Source organism: Pseudophryne corroboree, chromosome 5 (genome assembly GCF_028390025.1).
Source record: "Pseudophryne corroboree isolate aPseCor3 chromosome 5, aPseCor3.hap2, whole genome shotgun sequence".
NCBI lineage: Eukaryota > Metazoa > Chordata > Amphibia > Anura > Myobatrachidae > Pseudophryne > Pseudophryne corroboree.
The window spans coordinates 319,143,846-319,162,962 of NC_086448.1; the positions used below are offsets into that span (position 1 = coordinate 319,143,846).

Below are 19,117 nucleotides of genomic sequence, written 5' to 3' on the forward strand. Positions count from 1 at the left end.
TCAGCAAGGTTTACAAGATGGGAATTGGCATTAATGGCCCCAGTAAACATCACCATAAGGAGATGCAGTGCATTAAACCCTGCAACATTTCTCCCAGGTGTGCCTAGTCAGACACAAAGGGTGGAAGGTGAGAGTGATGGGGAAGGAGGATTTAATGCAAAGGAAGATACACATGATTGTATGGAATATTTGACCCAAAATTTTACCGCAAGGCCTGACATCAGTGACAATCCACTGGAAGATGCAGAACTCACGTTCTACACGGACGGTAGTTGTCATAGACAGTCAGACTCGGGAGACTTGTGTACTGGATACGCAGTCGTAGATGACCAAGACACCATAGAAGCGGAACCGCTAGGCCCACCTCACTCAGCCCAGGTTGCTGAACTGGTCGCCCTAACCAGAGCATGTGAATTGGCTAAGGGTAAGTCTGCCAATATCTACACCGATTCTAGATACGCCTTCGGGGTAGTACATGACTTCGGAGCCTTATGGCGTCTCAGAAATTTCATGACGGCAGCTGGTACACCGATAGCGCATGCAGCTTATATAAAAAGGCTTCTAACAGCGATACAGGAACCCGACAGAGTGGCTGTTATCAAATGTAAAGCACATACATATAGTCAAGACCCAGTGTCACTTGGTAACAGCCGAGCAGACGAAGCCGCAAAGCTTGCAGCTGCTACCCCCATACGGACAGACACCACACAACTGATGGTATTTAATACCATCAACACACAGAAGTTGTGTGAGATGCAGAATTTGTGTTCCACACAGGAAAGAGCAGTCTGGAAGGCAAAGGGATATGGCCAGGAGTCCTCAGGGCTCTGGACGGATGGACATGGTAAACCAGTGGCCCCCAGGGCATACCTTCCGTGTCTGGCTGAAGCAGCTCACGGGCTGACTCATCTAGGCAGGGAGGGGATGTGCAAATTGGTAAGAGCATACTGGTGCGCCCCAGGATTCTCCTCTCATGCGAGTAAAAGAGCAATGTCATGCCTTACCTGTCTGAGAAAGAATATTGGAAAAGCAATACCTACAGAACCATCCCATATCCCACCTGCCGGCGGCCCTTTCCAGGTAATACAAATTGACTTCATTCAATTACCCCCATGTCGAAATTTGAAATATGTACTTGTTTGTATAGATGTTTTCTCGAATTGGGTCGAAGCTTTTCCAGCAGCTACAAATACCGCTATGTTTACAGCTAAGAAAATTGTGCAGGAATTTGTATGTAGATATGGTATCCCTAGAATCATTGAAAGTGATAGGGGTACCCATTTTACAGGTGATGTCTTTCAAGGAATGTGTAAGTTGATGGGAATTGATAGCAAGCTGCACACTCCGTACCGTCCACAGGCGAGCGCGAAGGTCGAAAGAGTGAACAGCACTATTAAAAATAAATTGAGTAAAGTAATGGCAGAGACAGGATTGACGTGGCCAGAAGCTTTACCCATTGTTTTGTATAGCATCAGAACCACTCCCAGGTCCCCTCTTAATCTGTCTCCTTTTGAAATCTTGTTTGGTCGACAACCGCATGTCATGATTAACCCTCAGGATGATTTGAAATGTAACAATGAAGTAACTGTAAAGTACTTGATTAACATGAGTAAGCAGTTGAGGAATCAAAATGATAATCTGAAGTTGGTGATTCCTGATTTACCAGATAGTAATTGTCATGACATTGAACCTGGGGATTATGTAATGATACAAAATTTTCTACGCTCAGGTTGTCTTATTGATAGATGGGAAGGACCATACCAGGTCTTATTGACTAGCACCACAGCATTGAAGGTTGCTGAGAGAGAGACTTGGGTCCATTCATCCCACTGCAAAAAGGTTGCTGATCCAGAGAAGTCCCGTGATAAGGAACAGACGGTAGAGGTTGTATCACTGGAGTGTCTGTTCCAGGAGGACTGAGGTGGCACCTGAGCCTTGAAGACCGAAAGCAGTTGTCGACTCCCTTCTCCCTTTTATTGTTTTTCTCCACTTCCCATCCCCTCTCCCTTAAAATTTCTTTTTCCCCCTTCTCATTCTTCTCTACTTCCTCCTCAAAGATGGACTTGCCCCAAGAGACTGTGATCCGGATTTTGAGGTTAACCATGATGTTGACCAGAGCAGTCTGTTCCGGCGAGAGTACCATAGAGGTCGAAAGAGGTTCTGGAATGGGTTCCGATTATGATGATGGAGGCGTAGTTTTCCAAGATCAACCAAACCAACAAGCAAAGGCGAGTATCAGAAAACGATCCGATAGAAGAAATTGTGATGGATTGTTAGCTGAAGAAAATTGTATCTGTAGGCTCTGTGATAATCTGGTTGAAGATGGATGCATAAAGAAATGCCAATCCAGTTTTAAATCCATATGGACCGGCATCCATTGAGTGACTATCACTCCTTAGTGGGTAACGTGTTAAACCAAACAGATTGTTGGGTATGCTCTCAAGTACCTCAGGGGTCACAGCAAATCAGGGCTAGTACCATTTCCTTTAACGTTAGGGGAGGTACTTGAGCTAAGTGGTGGGAGACCGGTGGACCGGAGGTTTAACATCTCCAGCCCTCCTAGTTTGAAGCTCCACCAATACCATGTGGATAGGTCCCTCTTATGTTTCAACATCTCCAATCCCAGAAAACCGGGAAATTGGGAAGTGTCATGGAGCAACCTTACCATGACCTTTTCACACAGAGCAGATAGAATGCCTACAGATACCGAGCTCGTACGCCACATAGCCAGTAGAGGAAAATCTTTCCGGTATCGATATACCTTAGGAAATAGGATTACTAGAGTTGGAGAGGTATCACCAGGATACTGTGCACATATCGTACAAACTGATACGTGCATTAAGCAGATGGAAGAATTAGGGTCAGGAGATTTCACCTGGAAGGTTTGTAACATGGTCATGTCCTTCTCCGTCCCTTATGTTCTCCCCGATGATGCATATTTCATATGCGGGAGAAAGGCGTACAAGTGGCTTGCCCCAAACTCTGAAGGATTGTGTTATATTGGAAAAGTGTTGCCTGAAGTGATGACTGTTACACATGACAAAATGAAGGACATACACCGTGGTGCCCAAGCTCCTTATACTCACACTCATTACGAGCACCGAGTTAAAAGACAACTGTCAGAAAGGTCAGAGCATCCGGCCTCTGATCTTATCCATGAATCCACCGGGATTCAGGTTCTGGTAGCGTTAGATTTCACTCGTACCGCTCGAGGAGTGATGAATTATAGATACATTTCCGCACTCGCCAATTTGTTAGATAATATCACTGAAATGTATGATGACACGTTTAGATACACTGGAAGAGAACTTCAAGCCTACAAAACAGAACTAGTTCAGCATAGGATGGTTCTTAATTATCTTACAGCAGTAACAGGCGGATATTGTGTTACATTGGCAACACAGTACGGCATAAAGTGTTGCACGTATATCACAAATGGTACCGAGGATCCGGTAGAGGTCATAGACCAAAAGATGGACGATATTCTGCAATTAAAGTGGGAATTTCGTCGAAAACACAATCTCACCCTTGCTGCTGTAGGTAATGAGCTGACTGGTTGGGTGTCATGGTTGAACCCGCGAAATTGGTTCTCCGGTTTAGGAGACTGGGCTCAAGGAGTCATAATGGATGTTGGAAAGTTTCTACTATGTATCTTGGGTGTCATTATATCGATTGGATTGATATTTAGATGCGGGCAGGCTTTAATGAGGTGCAAACAAAGTACAAAAGTGATGAGCTTGAGGAGCGAGGAAACTGTAATTAACCTGGATTTGATTTATGACCCAATGATAGAAACCAGGATGTGATGAAAATGCGATTATACGGTCCGTTTCTTTCACCTGTTTTTCTGTTTTTCTCCAAGATACAAAGACCCCCTTGGACGAGGAAGCTGACGAGACGAGATGTATACAGACAACAGACAAGCACCAAAGATGAAGTTTTGACAACCTATGATATGGACACTTGATGAACTTTGCCATGGATCCCCAGTTTCCCTAGTACTTTTAAACTCACGCTAGCCCAACATTTTTTTTGTAAATCTGATGGCACTGACAAAGCTTGTTGCTCATGCCTAAGGAGCAAAACAGCGCAAAGAAGACGACTCTCAACAGATACCGAACACAACTTCAACGACAGATGTACATTTCCCTGACATAGAATATCATTGCATTTTTCGTAAGTGTTCTTTATCTTCATCCCTACAACCCTCAGGTAACGACACACATAGACGATAGGGAATACAGGCACAGATATCAGCAACCACATACCTCCCCCATTCATGTATCATCAACTAAAATGTGCATCCCCATTTTGTTACAACTGAAAGCCGAAATGAGCTCGGTAGAGTTTGACAGCCCATCCACAGACCTGTACCACAGGATAAGAAGGAATTCAAATGTATACTTCGCAATACCTCGAAGCTTGATTTACCACACGTACGGCACGATGATACATGACCCTCCAAACATGGACTCATACACACATGCTTCTACTTTCTCACTAGGTCATACCCTTTTCACACCTACTCCTCTCTTCTTCCTTACCCCACCATGGAAATCAATTAACCCCTGACTTACATTTTTCTCCTTAAATATTTTAGAAGGTGGCAGTTATTATTGACTGCCAAAGGGTGGACTGTCAAAGTCAGAAAAATATCTCTATGCACGTTGCCATATTTGCACCGCACACTGGTCCGCGCTGCGCATGCGTACGCTCTCCCGTGAAGGCGCATACCCGCAATAGCGTGCACTCGCAGGCGCGGTATGCATATTTACGGTAGAGTTTATGTAGTCGTAGCGTGCGACTCATTCGTTACATATTTTCATAATTAATGTAGTTTATAGATCATGATCCCCTTAATGATTTCTGAAAGTTTAGTTAATATAGAATGTCCCTGAGCTGAGGAATCCCTCTCTGCATCGTATGAAGGGTTTAACAGGAATCATACAGCAGTGTTTGGTACCCATCGGAAGAGTATTTAATTAGCAATATTCCGGTGGTGGTTTGGAGCGTATTAATCGCTCGTGCGAATAGTTATGGACATAAGAAGTTTATGTCCATTTCTAGTATTTACACATACTCAGGTATGCGGCGGGAAACCCAGTTTCCCACCCACCTGAGCTGTTGGAAATCGTCACAGCCCACCTGTATGAATCACCCTATGACCTTTTGTTGTGATGCAGGGTCGAATTCCTTCATCCAATGGACAATGGGATTGTAGGGACTATGAGATTGCATTGTGTGTGGGGCATAAATAGGCAGGCCGACCATATCCGATTTCACTCTCTCATCAACGGTTATCTGCTGATAGCCGGGAGCTGGATATCGAGGCGCATGCGATCATACCCTTTGTGCGTAAGTTTTCTCTCCGTAATCATTGTCTTTCTGTGAGCCAATTTCTCTCATCTCTCTCCGTCTCTCTCTCTCTCTCCTCTTTTCTCTTATATCTCTCATAGTATTATAGCATTGTATTGTATTGCATTTAGGTCAGTGTAGTATTGTCTTTTTGTATTTATTGTTTAGTTCTGTGGTTAGGAAGTCTTTGTTATATTGTAGTGTATCATTTGTACTGTTATCCCCTTTTTACAAGTATATTAGATATAATACAGTTAATAGGCTTTGGACCCTAAACCAGTATCTGTGTATTTTCTATAGTGTTAAGTGTTCACTTGAGCGTCGGTCACGCTCAAGCAGCTTTGTAGTTAGTCAGGTTACACAAGGTTGCACTTACACCCTGTATTCACATTAAGGTATTCTGTGTATTTCATTGGTATAAGGTTTAGACATAAAGGTATAGCATTGTGAGCGTCTGCGCCGCTGGTGACCTCCTCGTGGTCTCGAGCGTAAGCTACGCCATAGCGAATCATTACTCTAGTCATAGCCAATAACGTGTCCTGTGATCACTGGGCCGTGAGCGAACGTGACGCTTGAGCGTCTCGCCTACGGCTGAGCGATCGTTACGCAACTAGCGTACCATTACGGTACTTCTTAAGCAAACAGCGTACAGTGTTCTTAGACTTCATAAAGGGTTGTTTATACGACAAAGGAATTTTACATTGTCAGCTCTGAGCATGGTTTGAATTAACTGTTGTGAGAATCCTCTTGCTTTCAGGATGGAAGTCTCAAGAGCCACATTGCCAAAGACAGTCGAACCAGGTGCTTGTGATAGCAAGGACCCCGAGACAGTAGATCTGGACGTTGAGGGAGTAGGAATGGGAGCATCCATCGACGACCTCTGCAGATCTGTGTACCAATGTCTTCTGGGCCAAGCCGGAGCTATCAGTATCTCGGCGCCCCTTCCTTGTTTTACCTTTCGCATCACTCTGGGTAACAGGGCGATTGGTGGAAAGACGAGGGTCCCATTTCACTGACAGGGGATCCACAAAGATCGCTTTGGGATCCTTTGTTCTTGACCCATATGCGGGAACTTTGTTGTTCTGACGGAACACCATGAGATCCATCTCCGGTAACCCCTACTTGTCTACCAGAATTTGGAAGACCTCGGGGTGTAAAGCCTATTCATTTGCATGAATGGCGTGTCGACTGAGAAAATCCGCTTCCCAGTTTAAAACTCCCAGAATGAACACTGCGGACAAGGCTGGATGATGAAGTTCTGCCCACTTTAATGTGTGACTTACCTCCTTCATTGCGTTTTGGCTGCGAGTTCCTCCCTGATGGTTGAGGTACGTTACTGCCGTTGCATTGTCCGAGCGGATTTGGACTGGTATCCCCTGAAGGATGTCCTTTGCCTGAATAAGTGCCATATATGGCCCGAAGTTCTAATATATTTATTGGCAGGCAAATCTATTTCTTGGTCCACTGCCCCTGGAAGCAACTTCTTCCTGACACCGCTCCCCAGCCCTGAAGGCTCGCTTCCGTTATCAGAATTTCTCAATCTGATATCCAAAAGGGTCTCCCTTTGACCAGGGATGTCTACAGCCACCAGGCTAATGACCTCCTTACTTCAAGAGAAAGGACCATAGTCTGCATTTTTATTGTCTGATGAAAATCATTCCACTTGGAAAAGGATCAGACGTTGCAGAGGCCTGGAGTGGAACTGCGCATACTCCACCACGTTGAATGTCGACACCATCAACCCCATCACACGCATTGCTGCGTGAATGGATACCCTTTGATTGTGTAGCAGCTCCTGAATCCATGACTGAATTTTGGATATTTTTTTTCCAGAGGTAAAATTACTCTCTGAAGACTCGAATCCAACACAGCCCCCAAGTGAGTCATCCGTTGTGACGGAACCAGGGACTATGTCCCATTTATGAGCCAACTGTGTCTCTGCAAACAAGTTATTGTCTGCCGCAGATGACACTGAAGCAAGTCCTGAGATTGTGCCAGGATTAAAGTCGTCGAGGTATGGAAAAATCCTTATCCCCTGCTGACGGAGATGATATTATCACCATAATTTTGGTGAACACTCTGGGAGCAGTGGCCAGTCCAAATGATAGGGCCTGAAACTGAAAATGTTGCTGGAGGATAGCAAACCTGAGATAGCGCTGATGGGACAGGGTTATATGAACATTAAGGTGAGCATCCTGGATATCCAGGGACACCATAAAATCCTCCCGGCTCCATTGCCAAAATAATGGAATGTAAAGTCTCCACATGAAACCTAGGCACCCAAATGTACTTGTTCAGCACTTTGAGATTGAGTATGGGCCGCAACGACCCATTTGGCTTCTGGACTAGAAACAGGTTGGAATATAAACCTTGTCCTCGTTGTGCAGGAGGAACTAGAATTATCACTCCTTACTGAAGCAACTTCTCAACTACCTCTTGCAAAGCCCTGGTCTTCATTTCCACTGAAGACTGGCTGGTACAAAAATACCTTTTGTTTCTTGAAAGCAAACGCATAACCGTGAGATACCGCTTCTTGCACCCAGGCATCTGTGGTAGACTGCTGCCAGATCTGTGCAAACTGAAGAAGTTGGCCTCAAACCATGGGGTCCCCCAGGAGGAGGCCCACACCATCAGGCTGATGGTTTATCTTCTGATTTGGCAGCCGGCCCTCTGGTATCCGCAGCAATAGAATTTCTAGCGCTATACGGTCATAAATGAGATGAGCAAATCAATATACAATCGTATTTAATTCATATAAAATTCACTAAAACATCCATGGAATTGAACAAATAAATGAGAAAAATAAAAAAATAAAAATATAAATATATATATATATGTACCAGGAGAGCAAGCAGCGCCACAGATGCAGTATTCAAAGTATCAACACTAGTACGTGGACAAACTTAAAAATGCTATAATATCTGTCTGTATACAGCACTCCCTGTCAATTCACAGGGCGTCAGCTAGTTACCTCAAGTGAAATAAGGTACTGGTATAAGTACCTATGGAGAAAGTATTGTGAACAAAAAATGAGGTATTTAAAAGCGACCACTGGTGCTAGACAATTAAAATGAGGCAGGATACTTATATAAAAAATTGGTACATACATTTATTTAGATAGCACTAAAACAAAATAGAGTTAAAAATTCTGAGCAAAAAACAAGGGGGTAACATGTGGCCAGCAGAGTAAAAACATGTACACAACAAGTTATTTTGCATAAAAAAGACATGGGACATAAAAATGTAAGAAAGGGGGGGGGGGGGGGGAATTTCTACACATATAAAACTTTTTTAGTATATAAAAAAACCTTCCCTTAAAGTTCAAAACATAAAAAGTAGGAGTAAGAATATCTTAACTTTTGGTAAATGAGGTATGATCAAGGCAGCACCCAACGCGTTTCGTCCTATCTGGACTTCATCAAGGGGTGATCTAATGCTAGAGACAGATCCTATATATATACTGGGCTGTACAGGAAGTGATAGATACATCACTTCCTGTAATTAATTAGGTACAGTGTTTGTAATTTAACAAAATGATTATAAAACACAGTATTTGCTGGTGTATGGATAAGGGTATCCCATCCTGTGAGTATAAAACAAAAATTATCAGCAGAAAGTTCTTAAAACAGAGGAGAATCACGGAGCCGCGAACTTCCTGTCCGGGGCGTCCGTGACGTCATGTCCGCCCCACATCCGGTGTCCTTGGCGGCCGGATGCGCATGCGCCGGCTCAGTGTGGCTGAATGAGTTTGGGCTGTAATTGCTTTCTTATAGCCGCGAGTGCTTGTGTCCATGGTAACATAGGCCTTCGGCGGCCATTTTGATGTCCTCGATTTTCAGCTATAGCGGCGGCCATGTTTTAGGAGTCCAAGTTCTTGTTTGCACCGGAGCTGGCTGAGTTCAATGTTCAGTTCATTTTAATCCAGCTCAATCTCGAAATACATGGAGTATGACAGTAGGAGAAAGAAAATGCAAAGAAAAGAAGTTGTTAGCGCACTGCCAATATTAGTGTAGTTTCATTCTAATTGTATATTCATATTAATAGAATCTAAAAGCTCGCCTAGGGCAAACAAACATCATAAGTGGAAAAGATAATGGTCGGAGAGTATTTAATTCTTATCTAGATTGACATAGTTCATAATTAATAAATAATAAATAAATATTTATTAATGTGACTAATTCCTGGTGGTTCACATGAGATACATTAATACGGGTATGAACATATCCACAGTACTACTCCAGAGTTTTTGTTTTTACAATACCCGATCTTCCAAGGAGGTCCCCCATCCTTGTACTGGCCGGGCCCAAACTTGCTTAGCTTCCAAGATCGGACGGCATTGGGCGTTCCAAAGATGGTATGATTGTAAGGACAAGAGGAGTCATAGATGGGGGTTCATGTGTATCCGTATACTTATAACACATCAACCACATAAAGGTGGAAATAATCCTCATGGAATCGATCATATTACATAGGAAGGCATAAGATTAATAGCCGAGGAACACATTTGCGAAAGATGTTGAATGTATTGGCAACAAGATGTGGTATCGTACTAAGAGCAAAATAATTTTTTAGAAAAATATATTTTTTATAAAATATTAAGGTGGATTTGGTATAAATGTTATACCCTTGATATTACAGCACCTGCTCTCCCCTGGTGGTCCCCCAGCCAGGTACTGGCCAGGCCCAACGCTGCTTTGCCTCCAAGATCGGCCAAGGTTAAGCCTCCCAGCGTGGTATGGCTGTAAATGATGGTTCGATTGTATGGATAAAAGTTAGGGTATGAAGGGAGGGTGGAGTAATGAGTAAAGGAAGGATGCTTACATTATAAGAAGGGTGCTATTTCGTATCCTTCATTAAGCCCATCAGGATGGAGAGTGTTTAGTTCATAAATCCAGAACATTTCTCTTCTAGAAAGGAGATTGCAAAGATCTCCGCCTCTGTCTCCCAAAGCCAACAGCTCGATACCTTTATATGTCAATGTCTCTGGGTCTGAGTTGTGGTGGTGGAAAAAATGTCTTGATACCGCATGTGTTAGAACCTTGTTCTTTACATTCCTGATGTGTTCTTGAATGCGAAGTTTCAAAGGTCTTTTGATTTTACCGATATTTTTCATTTTGCATGGGCATTCCAAGAGATATATTACTGACGAGGTATTACAGTTGATGAACTGTTTGATCCGGTATTCCTTGTTGGTATTGGAGTTAGAGAAGGATTTCCTGTTGTGATGGAGAAATTTGCAGATATTGCATTTGCCACATTTAAAACTGCCCACACATTTTGGCATAAGGTTTCTTGGGTCCGGGTTCCTTAGCATGCTAGGTGCAATCAGGTCCTTTAAGTTTCGGGATTTTCTGTATACCAGTTTCGGTTCCTGGGTGAGGTGGTCCTTCAGGATAGGGTCCATCAGTAAAATATGCCAATGTTTTTTAAGGGTTTTTTGGATAAGTTTCTCGTGTCTATTGAATGTGGTAATGAATTTAACTGTGTCTTCTTTGTTTTCCTTGGACTTATATTTTAGCAAATCTCGTCTTTCCAACCCTTTGGTTCTAGTTGTTGCTCCTTCCAATAATTGTGTCGGGTATCCCTTGTCCTTGAAACTTTCTCTGTAAACTTCAAGTTGGGTATCTCTGTCCTCACTGGTTTTACAGTTGCGTGTTATCCTGTTGAACTGAGAAAAGGGAATACTGTCCTTCTACTGCTGTTGATGGTTACTCCTATAGTGTACGTAGCTATTCGTGTCCACATTCTTGATGAAGTTACTTGTGATGATCATCACAAGTAACTTCATCAAGAATGTGGACACGCAAATGTGTTCCTCGGCTATTAATCTTATGCCTTCCTATGTAATGTGATCGATTCTATGAGGATTATTTCCACCTTTATGTGGTTGACGTGTTATAAGTATACGGATACACATGAACCCCCATCTATGACTCCTCCTTGTCCTTACAAATCATACCATCTTTGGAACGCCCAATGCCGTCCGATCTTGGAAGCTAAGCAAGTTTGGGCCCGGCCAGTACAAGGATGGGGGACCTCCTTGGAAGATCGGGTATTGTAAAAACAAAAAAACTCTGGAGTAGTACTGTGGATATGTTCATACCCGTATTAATGTATCTCATGTGAACCACCAGGAATTAGTCACATTACCAAAAATTTATTTATTATTTATTAATTATGAACTATGTCAATCTAGATAAGAATTAAATACTCTCCGACCATTATCTTTTCCACTTATGATGCTTGTTTGCCCTATGCGAGCTTTTATATTCTATAAATATGAATATACAATTAGAATGAAACTACACTAATATTGGCAGTGCGCTAACAACTTCTTTTCTTTGCATTTTCTTTCTCCTACTGTCATACTCCATGTATTTCGAGATTGAGCTGGATTAAAATGAACTGAACATTGAACTCAGCCAGCTCCGGTGCAAACAAGAACTTGGACTCCTAAAACATGGCCGCCGCTATAGCTGAAAATCGAGGACATCAAAATGGCCGCCTGAGGCCTATGTTACCATGGACACAAGCACTCGCGGCTATAAGAAAGCAACCACAGCCCAAACTCATTCAGCCACACTGAGCCGGCGCATGCGCATCCGGCCGCCTAGGACACCGGATGTGGGGCGGACATGACGTCACGGACGACCCGGACAGGAAGTTCGCGGCTCCGTGATTCTCCTCTGTTTTAAGAACTTTCTGCTGATAATTTTTGTTTTATACTCACAGGATGGGATACCCTTATCCATACACCAGCAAATACTGTGTTTTATAATCATTTTGTTAAATTACAAACACAGTACCTAATTAATTACAGGAAGTGATGTATCTATCACTTCCTATACAGCCCAGTATATATATAGGATCTGTCTCTAGCATTAGATCACCCCTTGATGAAGTCCAGATAGGATGAAACGCTTTGGGTGCTGCCTTGATCATACCTCATTTACCAAAAGTTAAGATATTCTTACTCCTACTTTTTATGTTTTGAACTTTAAGGGAAGGTTTTTTTATATACTAAAAAAGTTTTATATGTGTAGAAATTTACCCCCCCCCCCCTTTTCTTACATTTTTTATGTCCCATGTCTTTTTTATGCAAAATAACTTGTTGTGTACATGTTTTTACTCTGCTGGCCACATGTTACCCCCTTGTTTTTTGCTCAGAATTTTTAACTCTATTTTGTTTTAGTGCTATCTAAATAAATGTATGTACCAATTTTTTATATAAGTATCCGGTCTCATTTTAATGGTCTAGCACCAGTGGTCGCTTTTAAATACCTCATTTTTTGTTCACAATATATATATATATAATAAAATAAAATATATAATAATAGTATACCCTAGAAAAGGGAGTATGGCATAACTCCCAGACACATTTAGCTGAAATAATGGAGAAGATATTAGGACCTGTTCCTATGTAGAAAGTCCCCTTCTGTATCCAATTGTACCAATAGGATAGTCTTTTGTTAGCAATAGTTACCACAGATGATCAAGGATTATGAAGCGGCTCTGCATTCCGCAGTATTGCAGCCTTGGACCTACAAACACTTGGAGATAAAGGACCTGAACCAAGCCCCCATACTGAACCTTTCCTGGAGGTAAACCATCTCAACTGAGGAACTTATTATTTCCACTGCACCAAGGAACTGCAATACTGCGGAATGCAGAGCCGCTTAATAATCCTTGATCATCTGTGGTAACTATTGCTAACAAAAGACTATCCTATTGGTACAATTGGATACAGAAGGGGACTTTCTACATAGGAACAGGTCCTAATATCTTCTCCATTATTTCAGCTAAATGTGTCTGGGAGTTATGCCATACACCCTTTTCTAGGGTATACTATTAATTATATATATATATATATATATATATATATATATATATATATATTGTAACACTGTAGGGGTGCAAGGTGCCTTTTCCTGGGGAATATGGCAGCACGCAGCAGCTGAGGAACAACACAAGTCCAGTTTCTGGTACAACTGACCCCGGCCAGTTTTATTGAAACAGAAAATAAAACAAACCCCAAAATAAAAATACCTTGCCTGTCCGGCACTAACTAAACATAAGATGTTCCTAACTGTCACTAAACAAAACACAGAGTTCTTCAGTACATACTGTATAGCTTACTTGCATCAGAAAGCGTGTCTCTCACACACAGATCCTGCAGCCTTCCCAGGCAGTCTGCCCATACTAATCAGGTTAGAAGCACTATATCACTCTTACACAGCTGAAACCCTGATTAGCCCTCTGTGAGGCCAAAGACCCGAACTGGGCCCAATGTCTAGAACTCGCCTTATCTCTCTATCAGAGCCTTTACCCAGCTTTTACAGCAAACTGAAAAGGTTCAGACAAAACAAAAAGCATTTTTCCTAGAAGTTAACATTTTCTAAAACATGTAAGACAAGAACCTGGGACAAATATACCTGCCCTCAAACACTATCCCAGTGTTCTTGTCACATATCCCCCTCCCCTGTTTCGACCTAGGGGCCGGAACACTTGTAGCCCCCAAACAGAAGATGCGAGACAATGCATCTGCGTTGGCCAATTGTGTTCCCGGTCTATGTTCGACAGTAAACTTAAAGTCCTGCAACGCTAGAAACCATCTAGTTACACGAGCATTCTTGCCTCTATTTACATACATCCATTTTAAAGGGGCATGGTCTGTCACTAGTCTGAATTGTCTACCCAAGAGGTAATATCTCAAGGTATCTAGTGCCCACTTAATGGCCAAAGCCTCCTTTTCCACAATCCCATACCTTTTTTCATGCTCATTGAGTTTCCTACTCAAATAAATGATAGGGTGTTCGTCCCCATCTCTGGTTTGGGACAGCACAGCACCTACCCCTACCTCTGAGGCATCTGTCTGTACCACAAATTCTTTTGAAAAATCTGGTGTTATCAACACCGGTTGTGAACACAAAGCCACTTTTAACGCTTGGAACGCCTTTTCTGCATCAGGGTTCCATTTCACCACATTTGACTGCTTCCCTTTGGTAAGGTCTGACAACGGCACCGCTATGGTCGCAAAATTAGGAATAAACCGTCTATAGTACCCAGTAATTCCCAAAAAAGCCCTTACCTGTTTTTTATTCACTGGACGAGGCCAGTTTTGAATAGCATCAACTTTATTCAATTGGGGCCTAATCAGACCTCTGCCTATGGTGAAGCCCAAGTATTTGACCTCCTCCATTGCGAGGCAGCACTTCTTTGGGTTAGCAGTTAACCCTGCCTCTCTGATTGAGTCCAGTACTGCTTGTACTTTAACCAAATGTGACCCCCAGTCTGTACTGTGAATTACCACATCATCCAAATAGGCAGCTGCATATTTTCTATGGGGCCTCAAAATTTTATCCATCGCCCGTTGAAAGGTTGCTGGAGCCCCATGCAACCCAAAGGGTAACATCTTATACTGGTACAGCCCCTCCGGAACCGAAAAGGCTGTTTTTTCTTTGGCGCTATCAGATAAAGGTATTTGCCAGTAACCTTTGGTCAGGTCCAATGTGGTGAGAAACCTGGCTGTTCCCAGCCTTTCTACAAGCTCATCCACACGGGGCATGGGGTATGCGTCAAACTTGGACACCTCATTTAACTTACGAAAGTCATTACAGAAGCGTATGCTACCGTCGGGCTTCGGGATGAGCACTATGGGACTGGACCACTCACTGTTAGACTCCTCTATGACTCCCAGTTCTAACATGGTTTTAACTTCCTTAGAAATAGCTTCTCGCTGAGCTTCAGGAATCCTATATGGCTTTAAATGAACCCTGACCCCTGGTTCTGTGACAATGTCATGTTTTATTATGGTCGTTCGGCCAGGCAGCTCTGAAAATACCTCCCTATTTTGGATGAGAAATTCTTTAACCTGATTGTTCTGATCAGCTGATAATGCCTCTGACACCTTCACTGCGGGAAGCAACCGGGGTGAAGACACCGAAGGGCAAGGCTCCGCTGACAGAGACAACCTATCTTTCCAGGGTTTGATTAAGTTAACATGGTAGATCTGTTCGGGTTTTCTCTTTCCCGGCTGGTATACTTTGTAATTAACCTCATTCACTTTTTCCCTAATCTCAAATGGACCCTGCCATTTAGCTAGGAATTTGCTTTCCACAGTGGGTACCAAAACAAGAACTCTATCTCCAGGAGCAAATTCCCGTATCTTGGCACTCCGGTTATAGACCCTCTGTTGAGCACTTTGGGCCTGTTCCATGTGCTCTCTGACAACAGGTACCACGGCTGCAATCCTATCCTGCATTTGTGTTACATGCTCAATAACGCTTCTATAAGGAGTGGGCTGTCCTTCCCACGTCTCTTTGGCAACATCCAACAGCCCTCTGGGGTGTCTACCATACAACAAATCAAATGGAGAAAACCCCGTAGAGGACTGAGGAACTTCTCTGATGGCCATTAACAAGTAGGGCAACAAACAATCCCAGTTTTTCCCATCTCTCTCAACAACCTTTTTTAACATACTTTTTAATGTTTTATTAAACCTTTCCACCAACCCGTCAGTTTGGGGATGGTAGATGGACGTCCTGAGGTGAGTGACCTTAAATAACTTGCACAATTCTTTCATGATCCTTGACATAAATGGAGTACCTTGGTCAGTCAAAATTTCTTTTGGTATTCCCACTCTACTAAATACCTGCACCAGCTCCCTAGCTATCGCCTTGGTTGTGATAGTGCGTAAAGGGACAGCCTCAGGATATCGAGTGGCATAGTCCATAATTACCAGGATATACTGATGGCCCCGAGCAGACTTTAACAAGGGCCCCACGAGATCCATGGCTATTCTGTCAAATGGGACCTCTATAATAGGCATGGGAACTAGTGGGCTCCTGAAATGGGGTCTAGGGGCATGATACTGGCATTCAGGACAGGAAGAACAATATTCAGACACTTCTTTATAAACCCCTGGCCAAAAGAACCTTTGTAAAACTCTTTCAGTGGTTTTTTCTGCCCCTAAATGTCCTGCGGTAACGTGACTATGAGCTAAATCTAGTACCGTTCTCCGATAAGGCTGGGGAACTACCAGCTGTTCCACCACATCCTCACCCCTTTTGACAATGTGGTACAAGAGCTCATTACAGATGGCCATGTGGGGATACGTAACCCTGTCACCTGGTACCACAGGTTCCCCATTAACAATCTTAACATTCTCTCTAGCCTTTATTAAGGTAGGATCCTTTAACTGTTCAGACGCAAACAGATCCTTCTTTACCTCCAGGTCAGGCACGCTTTCAGTTCTAACTACTATGTCTCTGTTCCCGGCAAGAGGGTCCTCACTGGACTCCCCATCTGTCACTTCCCCAGCCAAACTAGCAAAAGGCAAAGGGCCAGAAAGTTCCGAAGACCCACGTACATCCATAAAATCACCGGTATTATCAACTGGCTTTTTACTTCTCACATCTGTTGATAACCGTGATTCCCACAGTTTCCAAAAATGAGGAAAATCCCTCCCTATTATGGCCTCATGCACCAAGGTAGGGACCAGTCCCACTTTAACCATTGCTGACCCACAACAAGTTTCTATATTCACCTCAGCAGTGGCATAATGTTGGGTATCCCCATGTATGCAAGTTACCCCAATAGGTATTTGCTGGACCTTTAAGGGGTTCACTAACCCAGCTTTCACGAGGGTAACTAAACTTCCTGAATCTAGCAAGGCCTCTACCCGGTTACCTTCTAAGAACACATCACACATTTGTTTTTCCAGCTCAGGTGAAGGTACCACAGTACAGGCTAACCTAGCAAAGAAAGACATTCTGCGACATTCAAAGGCAGCATCACATTGCATGGGTTCTTGCGTGACTGGGCAATTGGCAATAACATGACCTGGCATACCACACCTAAAACATTTAACCACACGATTATCAACCCATTTGGGCAGCATAGACCGTTCTAGCCCCATTGGCCTGTTTCCAGGGCCAGTGTTTACAGTCTCTCCAGCCTTGCGTTCTCTTAACCGCCCAGCAACGTTTTCCCACGGAACAGTCTTACCAGTCTTTACTGAAGGGCGCTGTCGAGGATCTATGGGTTGCTGGGTGGTCATCAGTAGTTCCTCTGCTGCCAAATACCTCTCTACCATGTCCACTAATTGGTCAGCAGTACCCGGGTTTCCATGGCTCACCCACTTGCGCAGGACCATGGGCAAAGATCTCAAGTAGCGGTCCATGACGACTCTTTCCACCATCTGGGGACCAGTTAATGTCTCTGGCTGTAGCCATTTTTTTGTTAGCTGAATAAGGTCGTGCATCTGGGAGCGCGGAGGCTTCTCCATGGCGTACAGCCAACGGTGCACCCGTTGTGCTCGTACTGACAGCGTGACTCCCAGGCGGGTCAGGATCTCAGTCTTTAGTTTATCATAGTCCCGAGCCTCAGCAGGGCTTAAATCAAAGTAAGCTTTTTGGGGCTCACCTGACAGGAAAGGTGCCAGCAGACTGGCCCACTGTGCTTTCGGCCAGTTCTCACGCTCGGCAGTCCTTTCAAACGTGGTCAGATAGGCCTCCACATCATCAGCCTCTGTCATTTTCTGCAGGAAGTGACTGGCTCGTATAGAACTAGAGCTGGTTGGAGCACTGACGGCCACATCTCCAACCCGAGCTGCAAGTCTCTGCACCACTTCTGCTAAGGCCTCTCTATCCTGACGCTGTTGCCTGTAAAGTTCATCAACAACTGCCTGCTGTTGTCTCTTATTTTCCTCCATTGCCACCTGCTGCTGTCTGTTGGCCTCCTGCTGTAGTCTCCAATTTTCCTCCATTGCCACCTGCTGCTGTCGGTTGGCCTCCTGCTGAGCCTCTGTAGCTTGCAGCAAGGCTTTAAGCAGATCCTCCATGTCAACAGATTTTTCAGGCGGCTTTGCAGCTGCTTTCACCCAGGACATATATCAAACCCTCAGGGGTGAGTCTCAGTAACTTCACACTGGGCTGTATCTGCATAAACCACCGTTTTCTGCAGGCCTCACAAAGCTGCTGCTTTCACTTATGCGCAGAACGGCCTGCTCGCATTCTCCACCAAGTTGTAACACTGTAGGGGTGCAAGGTGCCTTTTCCTGGGGAATATGGCAGCACGCAGCAGCTGAGGAACAACACAAGTCCAGTTTCTGGTACAACTGACCCCGGCCAGTTTTATTGAAACAGAAAATAAAACAAACCCCAAAATAAAAATACCTTGCCTGTCCGGCACTAACTAAACATAAGATGTTCCTAACTGTCACTAAACAAAACACAGAGTTCTTCAGTACATACTGTATAGCTTACTTGCATCAGAAAGCGTGTCTCTCACACACAGATCCTGCAGCCTTCCCAGGCAGTCTGCCCATACTAATCAGGTTAGAAGCACTATATCACTCTTACACAGCTGAAACCCTGATTAGCCCTCTGTGAGGCCAAAGACCCGAACTGGGCCCAATGTCTAGAACTCGCCTTATCTCTCTCTCAGAGCCTTTACCCAGCTTTTACAGCAAACTGAAAAGGTTCAGACAAAACAAAAAAGCATTTTTCCTAGAAGTTAACATTTTCTAAAACATGTAAGACAAGAACCTGGGACAAATATACCTGCCCTCAAACACTATCCCAGTGTTCTTGTCACAATATATATATTATTTTTCTCATTTATTTGTTCAATTCCATGGATGTTTTAGTGAATTTTATATGAATTAAATACGATTGTATATTGATTTGCTCATCTCATTTATGACCGTATAGCGCTAGAAATTCTATTGCTGCTGTTTCTATGAGGTCTGACCAACCTCTCT

At 43.6% G+C, this 19,117-nt stretch overlaps 1 protein-coding gene and 2 pseudogenes across 3 annotated transcripts in view; 1 reads left to right on the forward strand and 2 right to left on the reverse strand.

Annotated features, from left to right (window-relative positions):
• HERPUD2 (HERPUD family member 2) overlaps nucleotides 1-19,117 on the reverse strand; it is a 159,165-nt gene that overhangs the window by 84,398 nt on the left and 55,650 nt on the right. The gene's annotated exons all lie outside the window — the stretch shown is intronic.
• On the reverse strand, nucleotides 9,605-9,723 carry LOC134929810 (5S ribosomal RNA; annotated as a pseudogene).
• Nucleotides 11,300-11,419, forward strand: LOC134930350 (5S ribosomal RNA; annotated as a pseudogene).